Source organism: Oryctolagus cuniculus, chromosome 12 (assembly GCF_051225735.1).
Source record: "Oryctolagus cuniculus isolate XC-2025 breed Fujian yellow rabbit chromosome 12, ASM5122573v1, whole genome shotgun sequence".
Classification (NCBI taxonomy): domain Eukaryota; kingdom Metazoa; phylum Chordata; class Mammalia; order Lagomorpha; family Leporidae; genus Oryctolagus; species Oryctolagus cuniculus.
Window position 1 is genome coordinate 10,652,992 of NC_142878.1, and position 17,391 is coordinate 10,670,382.

At 54.4% G+C, this 17,391-nt stretch overlaps 1 protein-coding gene across 2 annotated transcripts in view; it reads right to left on the reverse strand.

The window, feature by feature from the left end:
* The window catches only part of PCSK6 (proprotein convertase subtilisin/kexin type 6), a 169,440-nt gene that overhangs the window by 149,024 nt on the left and 3,025 nt on the right, over positions 1-17,391 (reverse strand). The gene's annotated exons all lie outside the window — the stretch shown is intronic.

The window sequence follows — 17,391 nt, forward strand, 5'->3', positions numbered from 1 at the left end:
AAGCAGCCACTTGGGGAGTCTTGCGGGGGGTGGGAGGCCTTGGCAGGCTGGGAGACCAGCGTGGCGACAGCGCTTACAAAAGTTGTAAGGTCACGTAGATTCTTCACATTGCCCTAGACAATGACTTAAACAATTCAAAATGGAATTAGAAGATACATTTATTTTGATGCAAACACACAAGGGATCCTCCTAATGTTCATGAAAAATGTATATGATGGAAAAATCATGCATGGGCAAGGGGAGGCATCCTCTCTATCCTGCCGATGATCAAGGGAGACTCCCATGCCTGGGTTCCCCAATCGCACGGGAACTGGGGCATCCTCAGTACCAGAGAGGCTGGGCAGGGCTCGGAGCAGCAAAGGTCAGCAGCCTGGTCAAAAGTTGGCTGACACACAGAAGCTGGGAGCCACTGCCTGCTGGGCACAGCCACAGCAGGGCCTCACAAAGCCGGACGCGGTGCCCACGGCCAGAGGGAGGGTGAGGTCCCTCCAGGGATGGCCCCGCAAGGGCCATAGTGCATGCAAGGAGCCTTCCCTCACATTTCTCTCGGAGACCTCAGTAGCCACTTCGCAGGCAGGCCCACCGGTGGCCCCTGGACAGGAGTCCTGACCCTGCATTGCTCCTCTACACCAGACCTGACAACAGACAGAATCCTTCTGACCTTGGGGGTCAGGGGATTTCTTACACAAGATCAGAGGAAGCACCCCCATGAGAAAAGACACTGGTGCCCTCCAGGGTTGGGCAGGGAGGGGGTGGGCTCGAGGACCCTTACTCTAAGACATTCCCACCACAAGAGAGCAGCATGGTGTTACTGGCAAGTGTGCATATGGTACGCTCTAAGGGAGCCATCCAACTTCTAAAAATAAGTATCATTTCTGATATCCTAAGTGAGGAGATAAAGTGGAATTCTTTGAAATTAAAACCAGAGAAGGCATGGGTGGAATAAAGAACAAATAGAAAACAGGTACAACTACAGTGGACGGAGACCCCCGAAGCCAGCAGTCACTGCGAATGCGAGTGTCTAGATCAGGTACAAGAGGACGCCATAGCCCACTGGAGAAAAGCAGGACTCTTGGCTGAAAAGGACACCATGGAGAAAGCGGAAAACAACCCCCAGGGTGGGAGAAAGTCTTTGCAGACCATCATTGCTAAGGGAGTCAAATCTAGGATACACAACAGTAAAAGCCAGAGAGCCCAACTGACAGTGGGTGAGAGAGCTGAACAGACTTCTCTCTTAAAAAGATACACAAATGACCAATAAGAGCATGAAAAAAGAGAGGCTCGGCACCATTAGCAACCAGGAAATACAAGTCCAGACCACGCAGAGCTGCCATTTCACACTCACCGGGATGGGCTCAATGATAACAACTGAGATGAGGGGTGAGGGCCTGGAGAAGCCAGAGCCGCCCTGGGATCCACCCTGGGATCCGCCCTGGGATCCACCCTGGCAGCAGCTAACCCTTTAAACCTACAGTTGCCACACGACCCAGCAACCCCACTAAAAGAAGACCACACATTCACACAGCAGCTGGCCCGCGGATGTCCCCAGCAGTGTTATACGCCGCTACCAAAAAGGCAGAGACAGCAGAAATAGTCATCCATCGGCGAACAGACAAACAAGATACTCACACACCAGCCTGTTTAGACAGCAGAAGATTATTTGGCAACAAAACAAAAACTACTAGTAAATGCACTTCACACGGATGAACCTCGCACACCTGCTAAGTGAAAGACATCAGTCACAAAAAGGCCACATGTTATATGATCTATGTATGCAATGGTCAGATTTAGAATAAGCAAATCCGGAGACAGCAAGTAGATGAGCGGTTGCCCCGGGCTGAGGGAGAGGGACGGCTAATGGGCTGGGTGTTTCTTTTGGGGGTGAGGAAAAAAGTCCCCAAATTCATCATAGTTATGGTCACACAACTCTGTGGATACCCCAGAAATCACTGGATTGTATCACACCTACAAAAGAACAAGATTTGCTCTATCAGATTTCAAGGTTTATTATAAAGCCTTGTGCTGGCTGCTGGGACCAAGCAGGCAAACTATGGCTATTTACATATTTTATTATCTTTAATACATTTTATTTTGCCTCTTAAAGCACATTAAGTATTTAATTAGCATTATCTGCTTTTCCAACAACGACATTCTATTTGTCTTTATAATTTAATTAGTATAATCTCTGTATTTGTTTGCCCCTTCAGTCAGTTTAACACTTTCTCCTTTTCATTACGAAATATTTTGTTTCCTTCCAAGGTTTCCCCTCACTGGGTCCTTATTTTAACTCAGGCTCACTGTCCTGGGTGCTTTAAGATGATTTTATTTCAGAAAAATGTCCCATCTTCCTTTTAGAACTCAGCCCCTCTTCTCACTTTACCGTTGTCCCCTATTTGAGCCGATCGTCTTTTCATTTCTATGATGCGTTGTGTTCCAAGTTTCATATCCCTCCGGCACTCATTTTAATAGAATTAGGAGAATCTATAAATAAAAGCAGCTTCTTAGAATACTGCCTTCATTCTCCTCCCCCTCTCCTGCCTGAAACTGACCAGCGGCCCCTGGCGAGGAGCCCCCTCCTCCAAGGAGGGGGGCCAGTGTGGCTCCAGGGCATCTGGGCTGGCGCAGCCCCTGGCTGACCCAGGGACCCAGCTCCAACTCGGGACACCGTCCATCCGCCGGGGCACTGGCAAGAATGGCTGCTGGTCCCTCCCTTCAGTTTGACAACTCAAGAGAGTCTGAAATCCTACAGAAAATCAATACTAATTCAGATCCTGACACTAGAGAAACCCCACAGAGCAAGACCAAGGAGACAATTAACAGGCAGGCCGCCCAGACACCCGGGTACCTGCAGACCCGCCTCTGCTCCCCTCCTTGGGGGGGGTCTGGGAACCCCGGGACTCTGCCCTGTTCTTCACCAGGTCAGCTGCCCCCTGGGGCCGGAACTCTACTCAGGGACACACAGAGATCCTTCCAGAGGCCCGTGGGACCCACAACACAGCTGGCAAGAGAAGATGCGCCCTAACCCTGATCCCACTTCTTCAATGACATCATTCGCCCCCACTGAACCCCTAAGGCACTGAATCCTCAGCACGGGACCCCTTCCCCACCCATCCCACCCCCAACAGCTCTGACTCCCGACTCCTTACTAGGAAAACCGTGGAACACGCGGTGAGCCTGGAGGATGCCATAACCAGGGACCTGCTCACTAAGACCCCCCTCCCTCCCCCCACTCCTCACCTGTCAATCTTGGGCTTGGTGATTTCCAGTAGGAACTGCGCATCAGCGCATGCCCCTCTAAATACGTCATTCTCAAGACTCCATATATGCGCTTTTGAGGTCAAATTTACGCGCAATGAACTGAGCAAACACACGAACTGGTGTGGCCCAGGTCACTCCCAAGATCCAGAAGGCAGCTCCCTGTCATCCCAGTCAACCCTCTCCCCCATCCACAGTTAGTTTCTACTCTGCACAGATCGGTTCTGCCTGTTCTAGAACTCCTGCAGATGGAACCATCAAGCTCTTGCGTGAGGCTCCCTTCATCGGGCATCGTGTGTGAGATTCATCCACCTGACCCTCTTTACTGCTGAATAAGGGACACGCTCACTGGACCACTCGCATCTGGCCCCTGGACAGACCTCAGAAACTTACAATGTGATAAACAAGCTCAATTACCCAAGGAACCCCATAATCCTCTGGGAAAAAGAATGTCACAGAGGCAGCAGCCAGGTTCTCAGATCCCAGCAGGGGACAGCAGCCTGGTTCGTGCTCTGATCTGATCGATAGGAGCACTTGTTGGCTTCATTCCCTCATCAAAGCCTCACACCCAGGCAGGGCGGCCGCAGCCCCAGCTCCTGCTGGCCAGGGGGAGGCCCGGTCACATCGGTCAGCACACCATCTTCTGCTGTGAGAGGCTGCCGCAGCCATCACACGGGGCTCAAAGACCTTGGGACGAAAGGATCAGGTAGGTGCACTGTTCCCAGTGATCTCTGCAGCATCCGTTTCACGCCCATGCTGTGTGCAGACACATGGCCCGGCAATCTCATTCCCGCAGCCTGGTGGCACAACCCAAGTAAAACTCAGACACCACGGGAAGAGGAGCCCCTGCTCCAAGCGTCCTCGGCTTCGAGGGACAGAAAGACCCCTTGAGGGCAGTGCCTGGCTATGGAAAGGTGCTCCCCGCCCCAGAGGAGGTCAGTGCTTGGGGGAGACCCAGGAGGAGGCTGAGCAGCCGCCTGGCACCAAGACAAGCCCCGGCTGGCACAGCTGTCGGCACAGAGCAAGCACAAAGTGCCATGAGCAACGGACTTCAGGAAAGGGAGCGCTTGCTAGAAAGGAGAAGCCACTTGAATAAGAAAAATAAATCGGCCTTACACAGGATTTTCTGTAGCTCTCTGCAGCCATGGAGGGAAGACACATCCAGGGCCCTTTGAGGGTGGGAAGCAGAGTGGAAAGGGGGCGGGCCTCCAGCCCCGGGTCCTGGAAATGCATTCACACTCAGCTCGGGCTGGACCGCCGCCCAGAGGGTTCCTCCATCCTGGTTCCCCCAGCACGGTCTTTTCGAGCACGTGTCTCCACGCGACACAGCGTGAGAAGGAATCAGTTTGCTTTCACTGTTCCCACTGTGAGCAGATTATCAGAACAAGCTAGAAAACCGCGTTCCTCTAGACACCCCAGCAGCGAGGAAGTACTGACAAGTTCATCTGGCACAAGGACACGAAACTCTGCAGGCACGAGAGCTCCCACAAACGGGCTTGTACGTCTTGTGCTGAGATGAAGGGCCGTGAGAGCACAGAACTGGCCAAGCGGGGCCACGTGCATGTGTCCGAGCCACAGACCGCAGCCTGGCTTCGTGCTGGGGCTGACGCTGCCCCACGTCTGAAATGAGAAACGGAGAGATGTGCACACGGAGAATGCCTCAGCTCAGTCAGAAAGGGGTAATCTGAGAGCTGGATAGAAACACAGCTTCTTTTCCTTATTTTCAGTAGACACTGGACTTAGGGGGACACACATCGGGACTTTGTTTGCCTAAGTTAAAAAATACTGCAGAGGATCAAGATGTGGGTTAGTCGAGTGCACTCATGGCCAAAAATGGACTTATTTTTCTGTGTTCAAATCTGTCCCCAGACAGACACACCTAAATAAACTGCAACTGGGACAAGGAGGCCCGGACCTGGGCACGTGGGTCTCACAGGCACAAAACCACAGTTTCAGCTGTGTGCTGGTGGAAAGCTGACCCCGCTCCGTGGCCGGCATCCCTGGGTGCGCGGCCCCCCGCCGCCTGGCCCAACTTTCTAACTCAGTGCCTGCACCGTGCCCCGCTTCACACTGGCTTTCGATAAATATTTGTGCATCAGAGCCCCAGCCAAGGAGTGCCCCTGCCGCTGACACCCTCAGGGCTGAGATCTGCACGTCCTGACGCTCCCAGCACTGTCCCTCCCCTGACTGGGCTGACTCTCCCACTGCCCCGGTCCTGTACCCTGCAAGGCTGGACCTCCGGCCACAGCACGGGAGGCACCAGAAGGAAGCCGCATCTGCCACCGCTCCGGCTCCCGTGGGCCTCTGCCAACACTCGCTCATCCCCTTGTCCCTGCAGCACAGGGTGGGCCAGCAGCGCCCTGTCCCTGGTAGACCCCTGGGTAGACCCCTGGTACCTCGCGCCCCCTTTGGGGACTCCCTCACCTCTGCTCGCTCCTCTGTAAGCAGCGCTTCTGTGAGACTCTCACTCAGGGTCCCTCTGCCCAAACACCAGCTCCCTTCCTGTTCCTGTCTCCAGAAACCCTGGCACCCATCAGGCCTGGTCACACAGGCTTCCTGTACCTCCCAGCGGAAAGTCGGCCCCTCTCCCCTCTGATGTCCTAAAGCGCTGGAATCCCATCTCCTTCATCATGATTTCTCTGGCGATGCTCACTTAACTTCTCATCTGCCGTAGGGAGGACCCTGTCATTCCTCTCTGAGTGACACAGTGACAAGTCCAAAGCCTTGCACACAAATGGCACTGCAGTTTTTACTTAAAAAAAAAAAATAACAAAAACCAGCAGGCAAGCAGACCCTCTAACAGAGTTCAAAGCAAAGTGACAGATGGGAGATCTGTAACATACTCTAAAACAAGGGATTAACACCCATAACACCCACAATAGAGACAAGTACCTACAAATCAAGATAAAGGACAAACAGTCCAACTGGAGAAAATGGGCACAGAATATAAATCAGCAACTCAAAGAAGAATTAAAAGGGCTATTAAATACAAGAGACATTCAACTTTCATAGTGATCAGAATAAAAGCAAATCAAACAACCATCTGATCTGACTCTTTTTCACCTAAATCAATAACCATCAATAACCTCCACCCGACGTTGGGTACCCCGTCCCCATCACACAGTGACAGCGGCAGCCTGGAGAGCCACACTCACTCACACTCACACTCACGACGTCCTGGGCGTGCACATGCTCTACCTCCGTGGCTGCCCAACCTGTGGAGCTAGACCGTCCCAGTTCAAATACTGGCCCTGCACTGAGAAGCTGCATGACCATGGACAGGTCACCCAACCCGTCTGCTTCGGCTTCCTCGTAATCACTGGCACCCACTTCACAGGGCTTCTAAGAAGGTTAATGAGTCGATACAAGGAATGCACCGGGAAAATTACCCGGGAGCTGGCAAGGCCCAGAGAGGTTACCTGTGAGCGCCACTCATCACTGTTTTTGCTACTGTTTCTCCTACAGAAATTCTAATCCATGTGCACTGAGAGGCCGAAGGAGGATGATCGCTGGAACATTGCTACTAATATGAAACAAACTGCAGGCAAATCAAAGGAACATTCATAAACCATGTAACAAAATGTCGCATCCATAAAAAGGCTATAAAACTATTTAAAGCTGTTTAAAAAGAATGAAGTAGATCTCTATGCACCAGCAAGGAAGGATGGGAGGAGGGGACGAAGGAGATCGGGGGTTTTTCCTCCTTAATATCTGCCTGAGTTCTTTACATTGGGGGGCGCATTTGTAGAAGACGTGTCACTTTACAAAATAAAACTGCTCAATAAAATCCTTACAAATTAAACTGAACCAACATTATCAAATCATGGACCTCTTCGAGACCAGTGATACAGGATGAAGAGCCACAGAAAAGTGGGTCGGGCGTGTCACCCGGGGCGCAGGGCGTGTCAGGGCAACGCCGCATCACCTTCCTGCACAGGCCTGACCATCCAGCCCAGAGGCAACACCTCCGCCTCCCCAGGAAGTCACAAAGAATCCGTGACCTAAATGTCAGGGACAGAGTAGGTCGGTCAGGGACCAGCCGTGCAATGACATACAGAGCAGCCATTAAAAATTACACCATAAATAGTTAGCAACTTGGGAGGAATGAATCGCAAAGTTGTACAATCCTATTTGCATATGGCATCTGTGTTTGTGTATGCTTGCATGTATATGAGCAGGAGCGCGCGCGTGCACACACACACACACACACACACCAACAAAAACCAAAAGATGCACAGGGCTGATCACTGGGTGGTGGATAGTGGATGGTTTTTGTAGTTTTCTCTATTTTACGCATCCCGAATTTTCTGTACACACAGCGTTTCTGTATTATGCCGAGAAAAATCAAGTAAGGTCATCAGTTTCATTCCGTGGCTGTGCCACCTCCGTGCAGCCTGGCTCCCCGCTGGGCCCTCCCGCTCCTCTGAGGCCCTACCTTCTGCTCTGATGCTCGGGTCCATGAGTTCTAGCTCCTCCCTGGGCGGGGAAGCACACACACAGGCTCTGGTAGGCTAGGGAGGGGCAACAAGCAAGACCCCTGCCCTTGTGAGTCTCAGATGCCAACGTCAAGAACGCTGGCTGAGAGCCCTCAGCAAGTCACCCCCACTCTAGCTGGTGGCACAGGGACCTGGCCCAGCCAGTCAGAAACCCCACTCAAGCTCCCCGGCCGCTCCCTTCCCGAAAGGCGGTGGACTTGGGCTACAAGGAAGGCCTGTTGGCTCATCTGCTTAATGAGGTTAATTCTAGTGATGGGCAGTGACCATCAGCAGTGCCTAGCAGATAAATACAGACGACACAGGAGCAGCTGGGCAGCATTCGTGGAGGGGATGCTGGCATTCTTTATATTATTTTTCAAGAGACAGAAGAACAGACAAAAACAGACAGAGACATCCTCTGGTTCACTTTCCAAATGCCTACAACGTAGGAGCTGGAGCTGGGAGCTGGGAGCTGAGTCCAGGTCTCCCTGGTGGTGGCAGGGACCCAGTCATTTGAGCCATCACCTGCTGCCTCCCAGCATGCACATGGGCAGGAAGCTGGGATTGGGAGCCAGGGTCAGGAACGAAGCCCACAGATTCCGGTAGAGGAGTCCCTAACCACTAGGCCACACACCCAGGAAACACAGTCCCAAGTGGGGCAGAGAGACCTGGGCTTTTTTTATTTTTTATTTTTTTGAGAGGCAAATTTATAGAGAGGGAGAGACAGAGACAGAGAGAGAGAGAGATCTTCCATTCGCTGATTCACTCCGCAAACGGCCAGAGCTGGGCTGATCCAAAGCCAGGAGTTTCTTCTGGGTCTCCCACATGGCTGCAGGGGCCCAAGGACTTGGGCCATCTTCCATTGCTTTCCCAGGCCATAGCAGAGAGCTGGATCGGAAATGGAGCAGCTGGGACTTGAACTGGTACCCACTTGGGATGCTGGTGCCACAGGCGGAGGCATAGCCTACTGCACCACACGCCAGCCCCGGACCTGGACTTCTTCACACAGGCAGAGCCTGACACGGGCAGACTGCACCTGAGACCCTGGGTGTGCCCACACCTGCCACGGGGTCATCTCCCCATCCCCTGGGGCTTCCCCAGTCCCCCGTCTCGTTCTTTATTTGACTTTCTTTCTCCTTCTTCTGCCCACCCAGGGGCCGGGAGCCGACCCCTGACTTCACCGAATGCCACCAGGATTCGGCACGCAGCCAGATTTGCAGGTTCTGCCACAGAGCAGCCCTGTGGTGCGGGAGACCCTGAAACCACTAAGTAAGAATCGGTCCCACGGACCATGTGGCTCAACTTCAAGGTGCCAAAGATGCCACAGAGTGGGAACCTTAATTGGTATCTAGCCATAGAAAAGCACCACAAACGTGTGTACCCACCAACCCAGGGGTCAGCAAGAGAGGCAAGAATAAAATCAACATTCGCCCCTCGCTCATGCTCTGAGGATCACTGAGTAGAATTACAAAATCACAGGGATAAAAAACCTGGAGGTTTCTAACTCGCTAAACCTGCCAAGGCCGGCGCTGTGGCACAGCGGGTTAAACTGCCGCCTGTAGTGCCAGTATCCTATATGGGTGCCGGTTTGAGTCCTGGCTGCTCCACTTCCAATCCAGCTCCCTGCTAATTTGCCTGGGAAAGCAGTGGAAGATGGCCCAAGTCCTTGAACCCCTGCACCCAAGTGGGAGACCCGGAAGAAGCTCCTGGCTCCTGGATTTGGATCAGCTCAGCTCTGGCCACTGTGGCCATTTAGGGAGTAAACCAGCAAATGGAGGACCTCTCTCTCTTTCTCTCTCTCTCTGCCTCTCCTTCTCTCTGTGTATAACTCTTTCAAATAATAAACAGATCTTTTAAAAAATATAAAAAATAAACCTTCCGTGCATCAGAATCGTGTTGGGCCCAAGGAAACACAAAGGAACAAGGCATACGCTGACCACGAGGTGCTGTGGCTGATGGGGAGACAGACACTGTCACGCGCCACAGCCCAGCCCCTCGGAGGGGCTCCCGGGCCAGTGCTCAGCCCTGCTGGGCAGCACACAAATACAAACGCTCCATCTCCCCTAATCCCAGAAGAGAACAAAATTCTCTAGACAGACCACCCAGGGGAACAGCACCCAGGTCAGAACAGAGCTACAAAAGGCCAAAAGCAGATGGCAAGAGTCCAGAACCGCCAGGTCTGGCTTTGCTGGAGACGTGACCAAGGTGAGGGTTCCGGGCTGAGGACAGAACAGGAAGGTACAGATGGAGCATCCTTCGCTCTGCCCGAGCCCCTGCCGACTTCAATGTGGAGAACGCACAGCACTGGGGCTTGGGGCTCTGCACAACCATGGCCAGCAGTGCAGGGACGGTCTGCAAGGGCAGCCAGAGGCCATCACAAGAGGGTGCGAGCAAGAAGGTGCAGCCGGGGCCAGAGGAGCTGGACGCAGGCCGGCCAGGACTTGTGGCAGGGAGACGTGGGCTGAGGGGAGAGAGAGTCCACGGTAACAACCCTGTTCCCAGCCTGGACGACAGGGGATGGGGGTAGGACTCCTTCCCCTGCAGTCCTCTCCTACCAGGCCTGGTCGGCAGACACGGGACCCTTATGGGACTAGAGGGCAGCACCCTCCCCACCCCTAACCACCCTCCCAGCTTGTGCCCCGGGAGAGCCTGCAGTGGGCAAGGCGGCTCGTTTGACGACGGCTGCTGGGCTCCTGCAGGGGGACAGTCTGGGAGGCAGGGTGGTCGTGGGTGTGGTCATGGACTGGGACATGCAGCCCAACACTTCGCCTTGACCCAAGGCCTGCGTTAATGCTCATGCTTCCGTGAGCGCCTTCTTGGGGTGGCTGACGTGGGCAAGGGACGTGAGGCATACGGGGTGACTGTGATGGGACGGGGGCGCGGGGAGTCCTGCCCCACTGCCAGGCGAGGAGGAGCTGGCTGAGTGAACCAAGGAGACCACCCCAGAGCTCTCGCCAGGGCATCTGGAAACCAGAGCCAGGATCGCTGACCTCCAACCCCGACTTCCCCACCCTGTGGCGACAGCAGCATGGCCAATGCTCACAGCTCCAGGAGGCTGATCCGTGCAGGTCATGCCTTCCCATGGGGAAGACGAGGACCCCATAGTGCCTCCATGGGCCACAGGCAAACGGCAGAGGCTCAGGGAGGGCAGAGGGCTGGCACGGTCAGCCCTGGCCTGACCCAAGCCAGCAGGTGGGTCTGTGCACAGCCAGGCAGGGCAGCACGTCGCTCCGGGCTGTGGGTCCCTGTGGAACGCAGTTTGTTTGTGCCCAAGCGACTCAGGGGGAGACAATGAGACTGTTTCTTCCTCTCCACGGTGCCACCGACTCGACACTGAGGGCATTGATGGGCTGGTTACCATGGAAACCCGAGGCTGCCAATCCCATCCCACGGAGCATGAGGCTCCCGACAACTGACGGCCATTCATCCCTGTCCTCGAGACCGGCCTGCGGGCCTGGGCCTGCCAGCGGGGCACCAGAGCCCGACTCGGAGAACAGGAGCTCTAGGAGGTCAGGGGCACCCGGTCCCACTGGGGTGACGGGGCCCACGAGGTCTGGAGCTGAGCGGATCCAGTCCCAGAGAGGGTGCCCTCCCACACAAGCACACCCGCAGGAAGGGCCCACGGAGGGGGCCCCCCGAAAGGCAAGGCGTTCAGGTCAGAAGGCAGCGGGTGGAGGGGCGCGGTCACTGACGCCAGCGTGCAGGAGCTCACCAAGGGGCTCTGGGGAGGCAGGGCCACACCCTTCTTATTGCTGAGGGCCAGCGGGAGCGAGAGCACGTGACAAACTTGCTCAGGGAACAAATGCACGTCCCCCAGCTGCAGGCTGACCCGGTGTGGTGGCCTGGCTCCCTGGAACCGACCCGAGGCAGCGGCCAGAAGGCCACCTTGGGACAGACTCGCCCAGGAACCCAGAGCCCGGGGCCAACACAGGCCGCCGGCGATGGCTGTCCGAGGGACAGCAGAGGGGCTGCAGCGGCCTGGGCAGGCCCACGTGGAGCCAGCCATGGGGCAGAGCCGAGGATGAGGGGCCCACCCCGCGGATCAGGGAAAGCCATCCTGGGGGAAAGAGCAGCATAAGAAAGCCTAGCAGAGAACAAGAGAGTGAAGAGGCTCAGCAGAGCTGCAGCTGGTACCGGAGCAGAGGTGGCAGAGCAGAGGCACGAGGGGCCCCAGCGCGCTGGTGGGCAGTGGCAGGGAGAAGCAGGGGCACCTGTCGGCCACCTGAAAGCCAAGGGGATGGGCGTGGCTACCGACCAACAGCTGGGGAGATGGGAACAGGCGGAGGTGAGGGTGGCTCCCAGCCTCTGCTTGGCACCAGGGGAACACAGAGGTCCCTCTCTGCAGACAGGGGCCCACGTGAGGAGGGATCCACAGCGAGAAATGAGTCCGGGGGCTGCCATTCTGATGCAGCAATCAAGCCATCACCTGCGATGCCAGCATCCCACCTGAGCACAGGTTAAAGTCCCAGTGCTCCACGGCCAAACCCTAGCTCTCTGCTACTGCACCGGGGAAAGTAGCAGCAAACGGTCCAGGGGATTGAGCCCCTGCTACCCTCTGGCTCCTGGCTCCGGCCTGGCCCACATGGCCATTTGAAGAGTGAACCAACGTATGGAAGATCTCCCTCTGTCCTTCTTTCTATGCAAATCTGCCCTTCAAATAAATATTTTTAAAAAAATGATTAGCCCTGTAGATGATGAATGGTTTGAGCAGTTGGGAGAACTGGAGGATGCTGGGGAGTTTTCTTCCTCTTGGAGAAGAGAGATTAAGTTTCGACACTGATGAAGTGTCTGAGTATCCCCAGCAGAGAATCGCTGGAGAGTGGGCACCAGCGGCCGGGGCGGGTCCACACAGGTTCATCTGTCAATCAACTGCTCATCTCAGAATGGAAAGGTTCACCTGTGTCTGAGGACCAGGAACGAGTGCCACCTGCCAACGGTGACAGCTGTGAACTGGAGGATGGGTTAACGTCCCTGGCTTGTCCCAGCCCAACTGCACCTGAGGCCTCACCACCCCTCAGTGGGCTGGACACGAGGGTCCGTGAGCAAGAGCCCTCACACAAGAAGCAGTGGCTAGGCTGAGGAGTGCTATGGCCAAGAGGGAGACAGGCACCCGGGGCAGCACAGTGTGGACACTGCGTGGGTGCCAGGTGCTGGGAGACAGGCACCCGGGGCAGCACAGTGTGGACACTGCGTGGGTGCCAGGTGCTGGGAGACAGGCACCCGGGGCAGCACAGTGTGGACACTGCGTGGGTGCCAGGTGCTGGGAGACAGGCACCCGGGGCAGCACAGTGTGGACACTGCGTGGGTGCCAGGTGTTGGGAGACAGGCACCCGGGGCAGCACAGTGTGGACACTGCGTGGATGCCAGGTGCTGGGAGACAGGTGCCTGGGGCAGCACAGTGTGGACACTGCGTGGGTGCCAGGTGCTGGGAGACAGGAACCGGGGGCAGCAGTGTGGACACTGTGTGGGTGCCAGGTGCTGGGAGACAGGCACCCGGGGCAGCACAGTGTGGACACTGCGTGGGTGCCAGGTGCTGGGAGACAGGAACCAGGGGCAGCAGTGTGGACACTACGTGGGTGCCAGGTGCTGGGAGACAGGCACCTGGGGCAGCACAATGTGGACACTGCGTGGGTGCCAGGTGCTGGGAGACAGGCACCCGGGGCAGCACAGTGTGGACACTGCGTGGGTGCCAGGTGCTGGGAGACAGGCACCCGGGGCAGCACAGTGTGGACACTGCGTGGGTGCCAGGTGCTGGGAGACAGGCACCCGGGGCAGCACAGCGTGGACATTGCGTGGGTGCCAGGTGCTGGGAGAGGGCAAGGAGGGTGTATACAGCCTGGGCTGCGCCAAGGAGGGTCAGAGGAACCACTTTTCAGACAGTAAAATCCTTGCAGAGGCTCTAAGTCCCCCAGGAACTCAGAGCTGGCAGACCCGGAGCACGGGAGCAGCCCATGGACAAAGCCTGGCTCCACCCACTACAGCCCTTGACTCAAGAGGGCCGGCCACTCAGTTAAAACCCTGTCCACTTAAAGCTGTGATCTCGGCACAGATGCCACATGGGAGGGTCGGGGCCAACAAGCCTCACCAGCCCACTCTCGTCTGTGTCCCCAGGTCCCACAGGGGGCCACTCCAGGTCACCTGTGCACAGCATTGGCCAGAAATCGCCGAGACCCAGGACGCGGGGGTCACTAGTCTGGGCTCCCTCTTGTCCCTAGCAAGCCCCCAACCCTCTGGCGGATCCATTTCTGGCCCGTGAGTTAACACCCGGTGAAGGCCCCAGCGTGCTGCGCGCCGTAGGAACTGGCTGTCTTTAGCAGGGAAGACGGGAAGTCTCCCGGGCTGACAAATGAATTCCACAGACCCACCTGAAACGCCGGGCCAGGTCCGTCCCACTCCGCAGCTATTTTAAGTACAACTATTTAAGGCAAGTTCAACATCGTTTAAGGCTCTTAGATCTTTTAGGGCCCTGGCAGCTGGCCCACCTTTTTATGTTCAGACGCAGAACCAACAAATTAGCTCAATACCCCAGGCAAAGCAAAAATGCAAGGGGAAGTATGGTGTCTAAGTGCCACCCTCAAGGTAAACATCACTCCCAGGAGCTGCTGCGCACACGGGGCCTCACTGCCATTCTCGTACATACACAGCTTGTCTTGTCCCAGAGGCATCAGGGCCCCTTCTGCCGAGAGATGACTCCATGGAGAGATGGGCAGAGCAGCGGGGAGGGCAACGAGCAGGAGCCACGGGTCCAGCTCTGTCCGAAGAGCCGTGCGATCTGCAGCCACGCACTGCTTCTCAAGGCCACCATTTCCTTGACAAGTGGATCCGCGCAGCCTGGGAGGTCCAGGGCTTGCTCAGCCAGGGCCCAGAGGCGCTTGTGTATCTAGATGCAGGCTTCGGGTGGTCCAGGACCACCGAGGGGGGTGTGTGTGTGTACAATGTCCATTTCCTCTTTTTCTCCTTGAACACCTGATACACATTGGTATAAACGTGTGTATACAAATCCATGCATGTATATGAATGTACATATGCTTCTGTGTATGCACACGTATCTATAGCCATATGCCACACACACTGACACAAATAAAAAATGCACAGTGCCTAAATATAATCTTATATATACTCTACATATATTCATATTCATATAGGAATACATATATAGTTGTTCCTTGGAATCTGAGAGAAACAACGCAGATACCAAGACCCGGGGGTGATCAAGCCTCCTATTAAAATGGTGCAGTATTTGCATAGAACGTATGCACACACTTCAAACCTCCTCGAGATGATCTGTAAGACCTGGTCCAGTGAAAAGGCTGTGTCAACAGCTGTTAACGCCGGGCTGTTCAGGAAGAGCCACAAGAAAGCGTCTGTGTATTTTCAGTCCTGCCGCATTTTATTTTTTAACGTTTCTGATCTATGGTTGGCTGAAGGGGAGGCTGGGGAACCCGCGGATAAGGAGGGCTGATATACACACCAACACACGAGGGGCTTCCGAAAGTCCACGGGACACAGAATTAAAGGGTACATTCATTTTGGAGCAAAGAAAACTCCCGAAGTCCACGGGCAGTTCTCCCACTGTGTATGTGTTTCGTGACCTTTTTGAAGAGCCCTCGTAGGCACGGACTTCAAATTTTTCACCCCAAAATTAGCTCACCTTTTAATTCCACAGTCCATGAAAGTTCTGGCCTCCCTGTACGTGTGTCTGTTGTGAATAAGAACAGTGCAGTTCAAGTTCTCCTCCCAGTCTCTGCCTCTCATTCCCCCCTCAGAGGTGTGCAGGAGACTCGCTGGGGCCGAGGTGGCTGCCCCACCAACTCCCAGGGCAGCTCGCTGTCACCTCTCAGGGTTTCCTCTTCACTAAACTCCCCACCCATATACTTCTCCATTTTTCTACCAGGCATTTATATTTTTCTTAATGATATATAGTTTTTAAAATAATCTATATACTAATCTGTACAAATCTTTCTTCAGTATTACTTTTTAATACAGATTTGTTTATTTGAAAGACAGAAAGCGGGAGAAGGAGAGAGGTAAGGGAGGGGGAGAGGGAGAGAGAAAAAGAGAGAAGGAGAGAGGAGGAGAGAGAAGGAGAGAGAAGGAGAGAGAGGGAGAGAGATGTTCCATCCACTGGTTTACTCCCCAAAGAGCCACAACAGCCGGGATTGGGCCAGGCCAAAGCCAGGAGCTTGGGTCTCCCATGTGGGTGCAGGGACCCAAGCACTTCAGCCATCTTCCACTTCTTCCCCAGGTGCATTAGCAGGGAGCTAGAATGGAAGCGGAGCAGCTGGGACTGGAACTGGTGCTCAGATGGGATGCTGGCACTGCAGGCAGTGGCTTAACCTGCTACACCACAGCGCCAGCCCCTATTTCTTGCTTTTTAACTTTGTTACAATACCTTTGTTTATATAAAACTTCTAAAAGCATCAATTGTTTCCTTTGTTTATTTGTTTCCTCTGGTACCTTTTCTTTCCTAATGTCATAAAGGTATCCCACACGGAGATTTAACCCTCGCTGGAATTTACTGCGAACAGTTCATTCTCCCAGTACAACTTATTAAGCAGTCTACCCTCCCCCGTCCATCTGCAATGATTCTGCCCAGGCGTCCCCATTCACGCTTGGGCGGGCATCAAGTCCCCTGAGGACTAGACTGGGCCCGTGCCCAGTGACTGTGACCACAACTTCATTCCTATTTCTGTATTTATTTCCAAGGCAGAGAGACAGAGAGCTCCGATCTGCTGGTTTACTCCCCACATGCTTACAACAACTGGGGCTGGGCCAGGCCAAAGCCAGGTCCCAGGAGCTCCATCCAGGTCTCTCCCGTGGGTGACAGAGACTCAATGACTTGAGCCATCACCTGCTGCCTCCCAGAGCCTACATCAGCAGGAAAGTAGCGCAGAGGCAGAGCCCAGACACGGACACAGCCATCACAAGTAGCATCGTAACCCCTACGCCCAACACCCACCTCTCCTCTTTTTTTTTTTTTTTTTTTTTTTGACAGGCAAAGTTAGACAGTGAGAGAGAGAGTTATAGACAGTGTGAGAGAGAAAGGTCTTCCTTCCATTGGTTCACTCCCCTAATGGCTGCCATGGCCGGCGCTGCGCCAATCCGAAGCCAGGAGCCAGGTGCTTCTCCTGGTCTCCCATGTGGGTGCAGGGATCCAAGCACTTGGACCATCCTCCACTGCCCTCCCAGGCCACAGCAGAGAGCTGGACTGGAAGAGGAGCAACTGGGACTAGAACCCGGGGTGCCAGCGCCACAGGCGGAGGATTAGCCAAGTGAGCCGCGGCACCTCTCTTCTTTTTTAGACCTGCCCAGACATTATTCTTGAACCTTACTCTTGAACCTTACTCCTCCTTGCAAATTCTAAAATTCATTTGTGCAATTTTATATTCCACATAAAATCCTGCAACTGAATTCCATTGAATTCACACAGTAAGTAATGATTATATTCTTGAACATAATATCTCTCTCCATTTTCCAGACTTCCTCCTTTCAATCCTCCCTTTAAAAAAATCTCAAAATCTTCTCCACACACATTTCAGTGTTTTCAGATTTATTCCAAAGTATCTCAGAGCTTTTATGCTAGGATGGATTATAACATCTTTTATTCCCTCGGATGTTGCTGCTGTACAGGTAGCTACGGGTGGCCAAGTAATCCACTAAC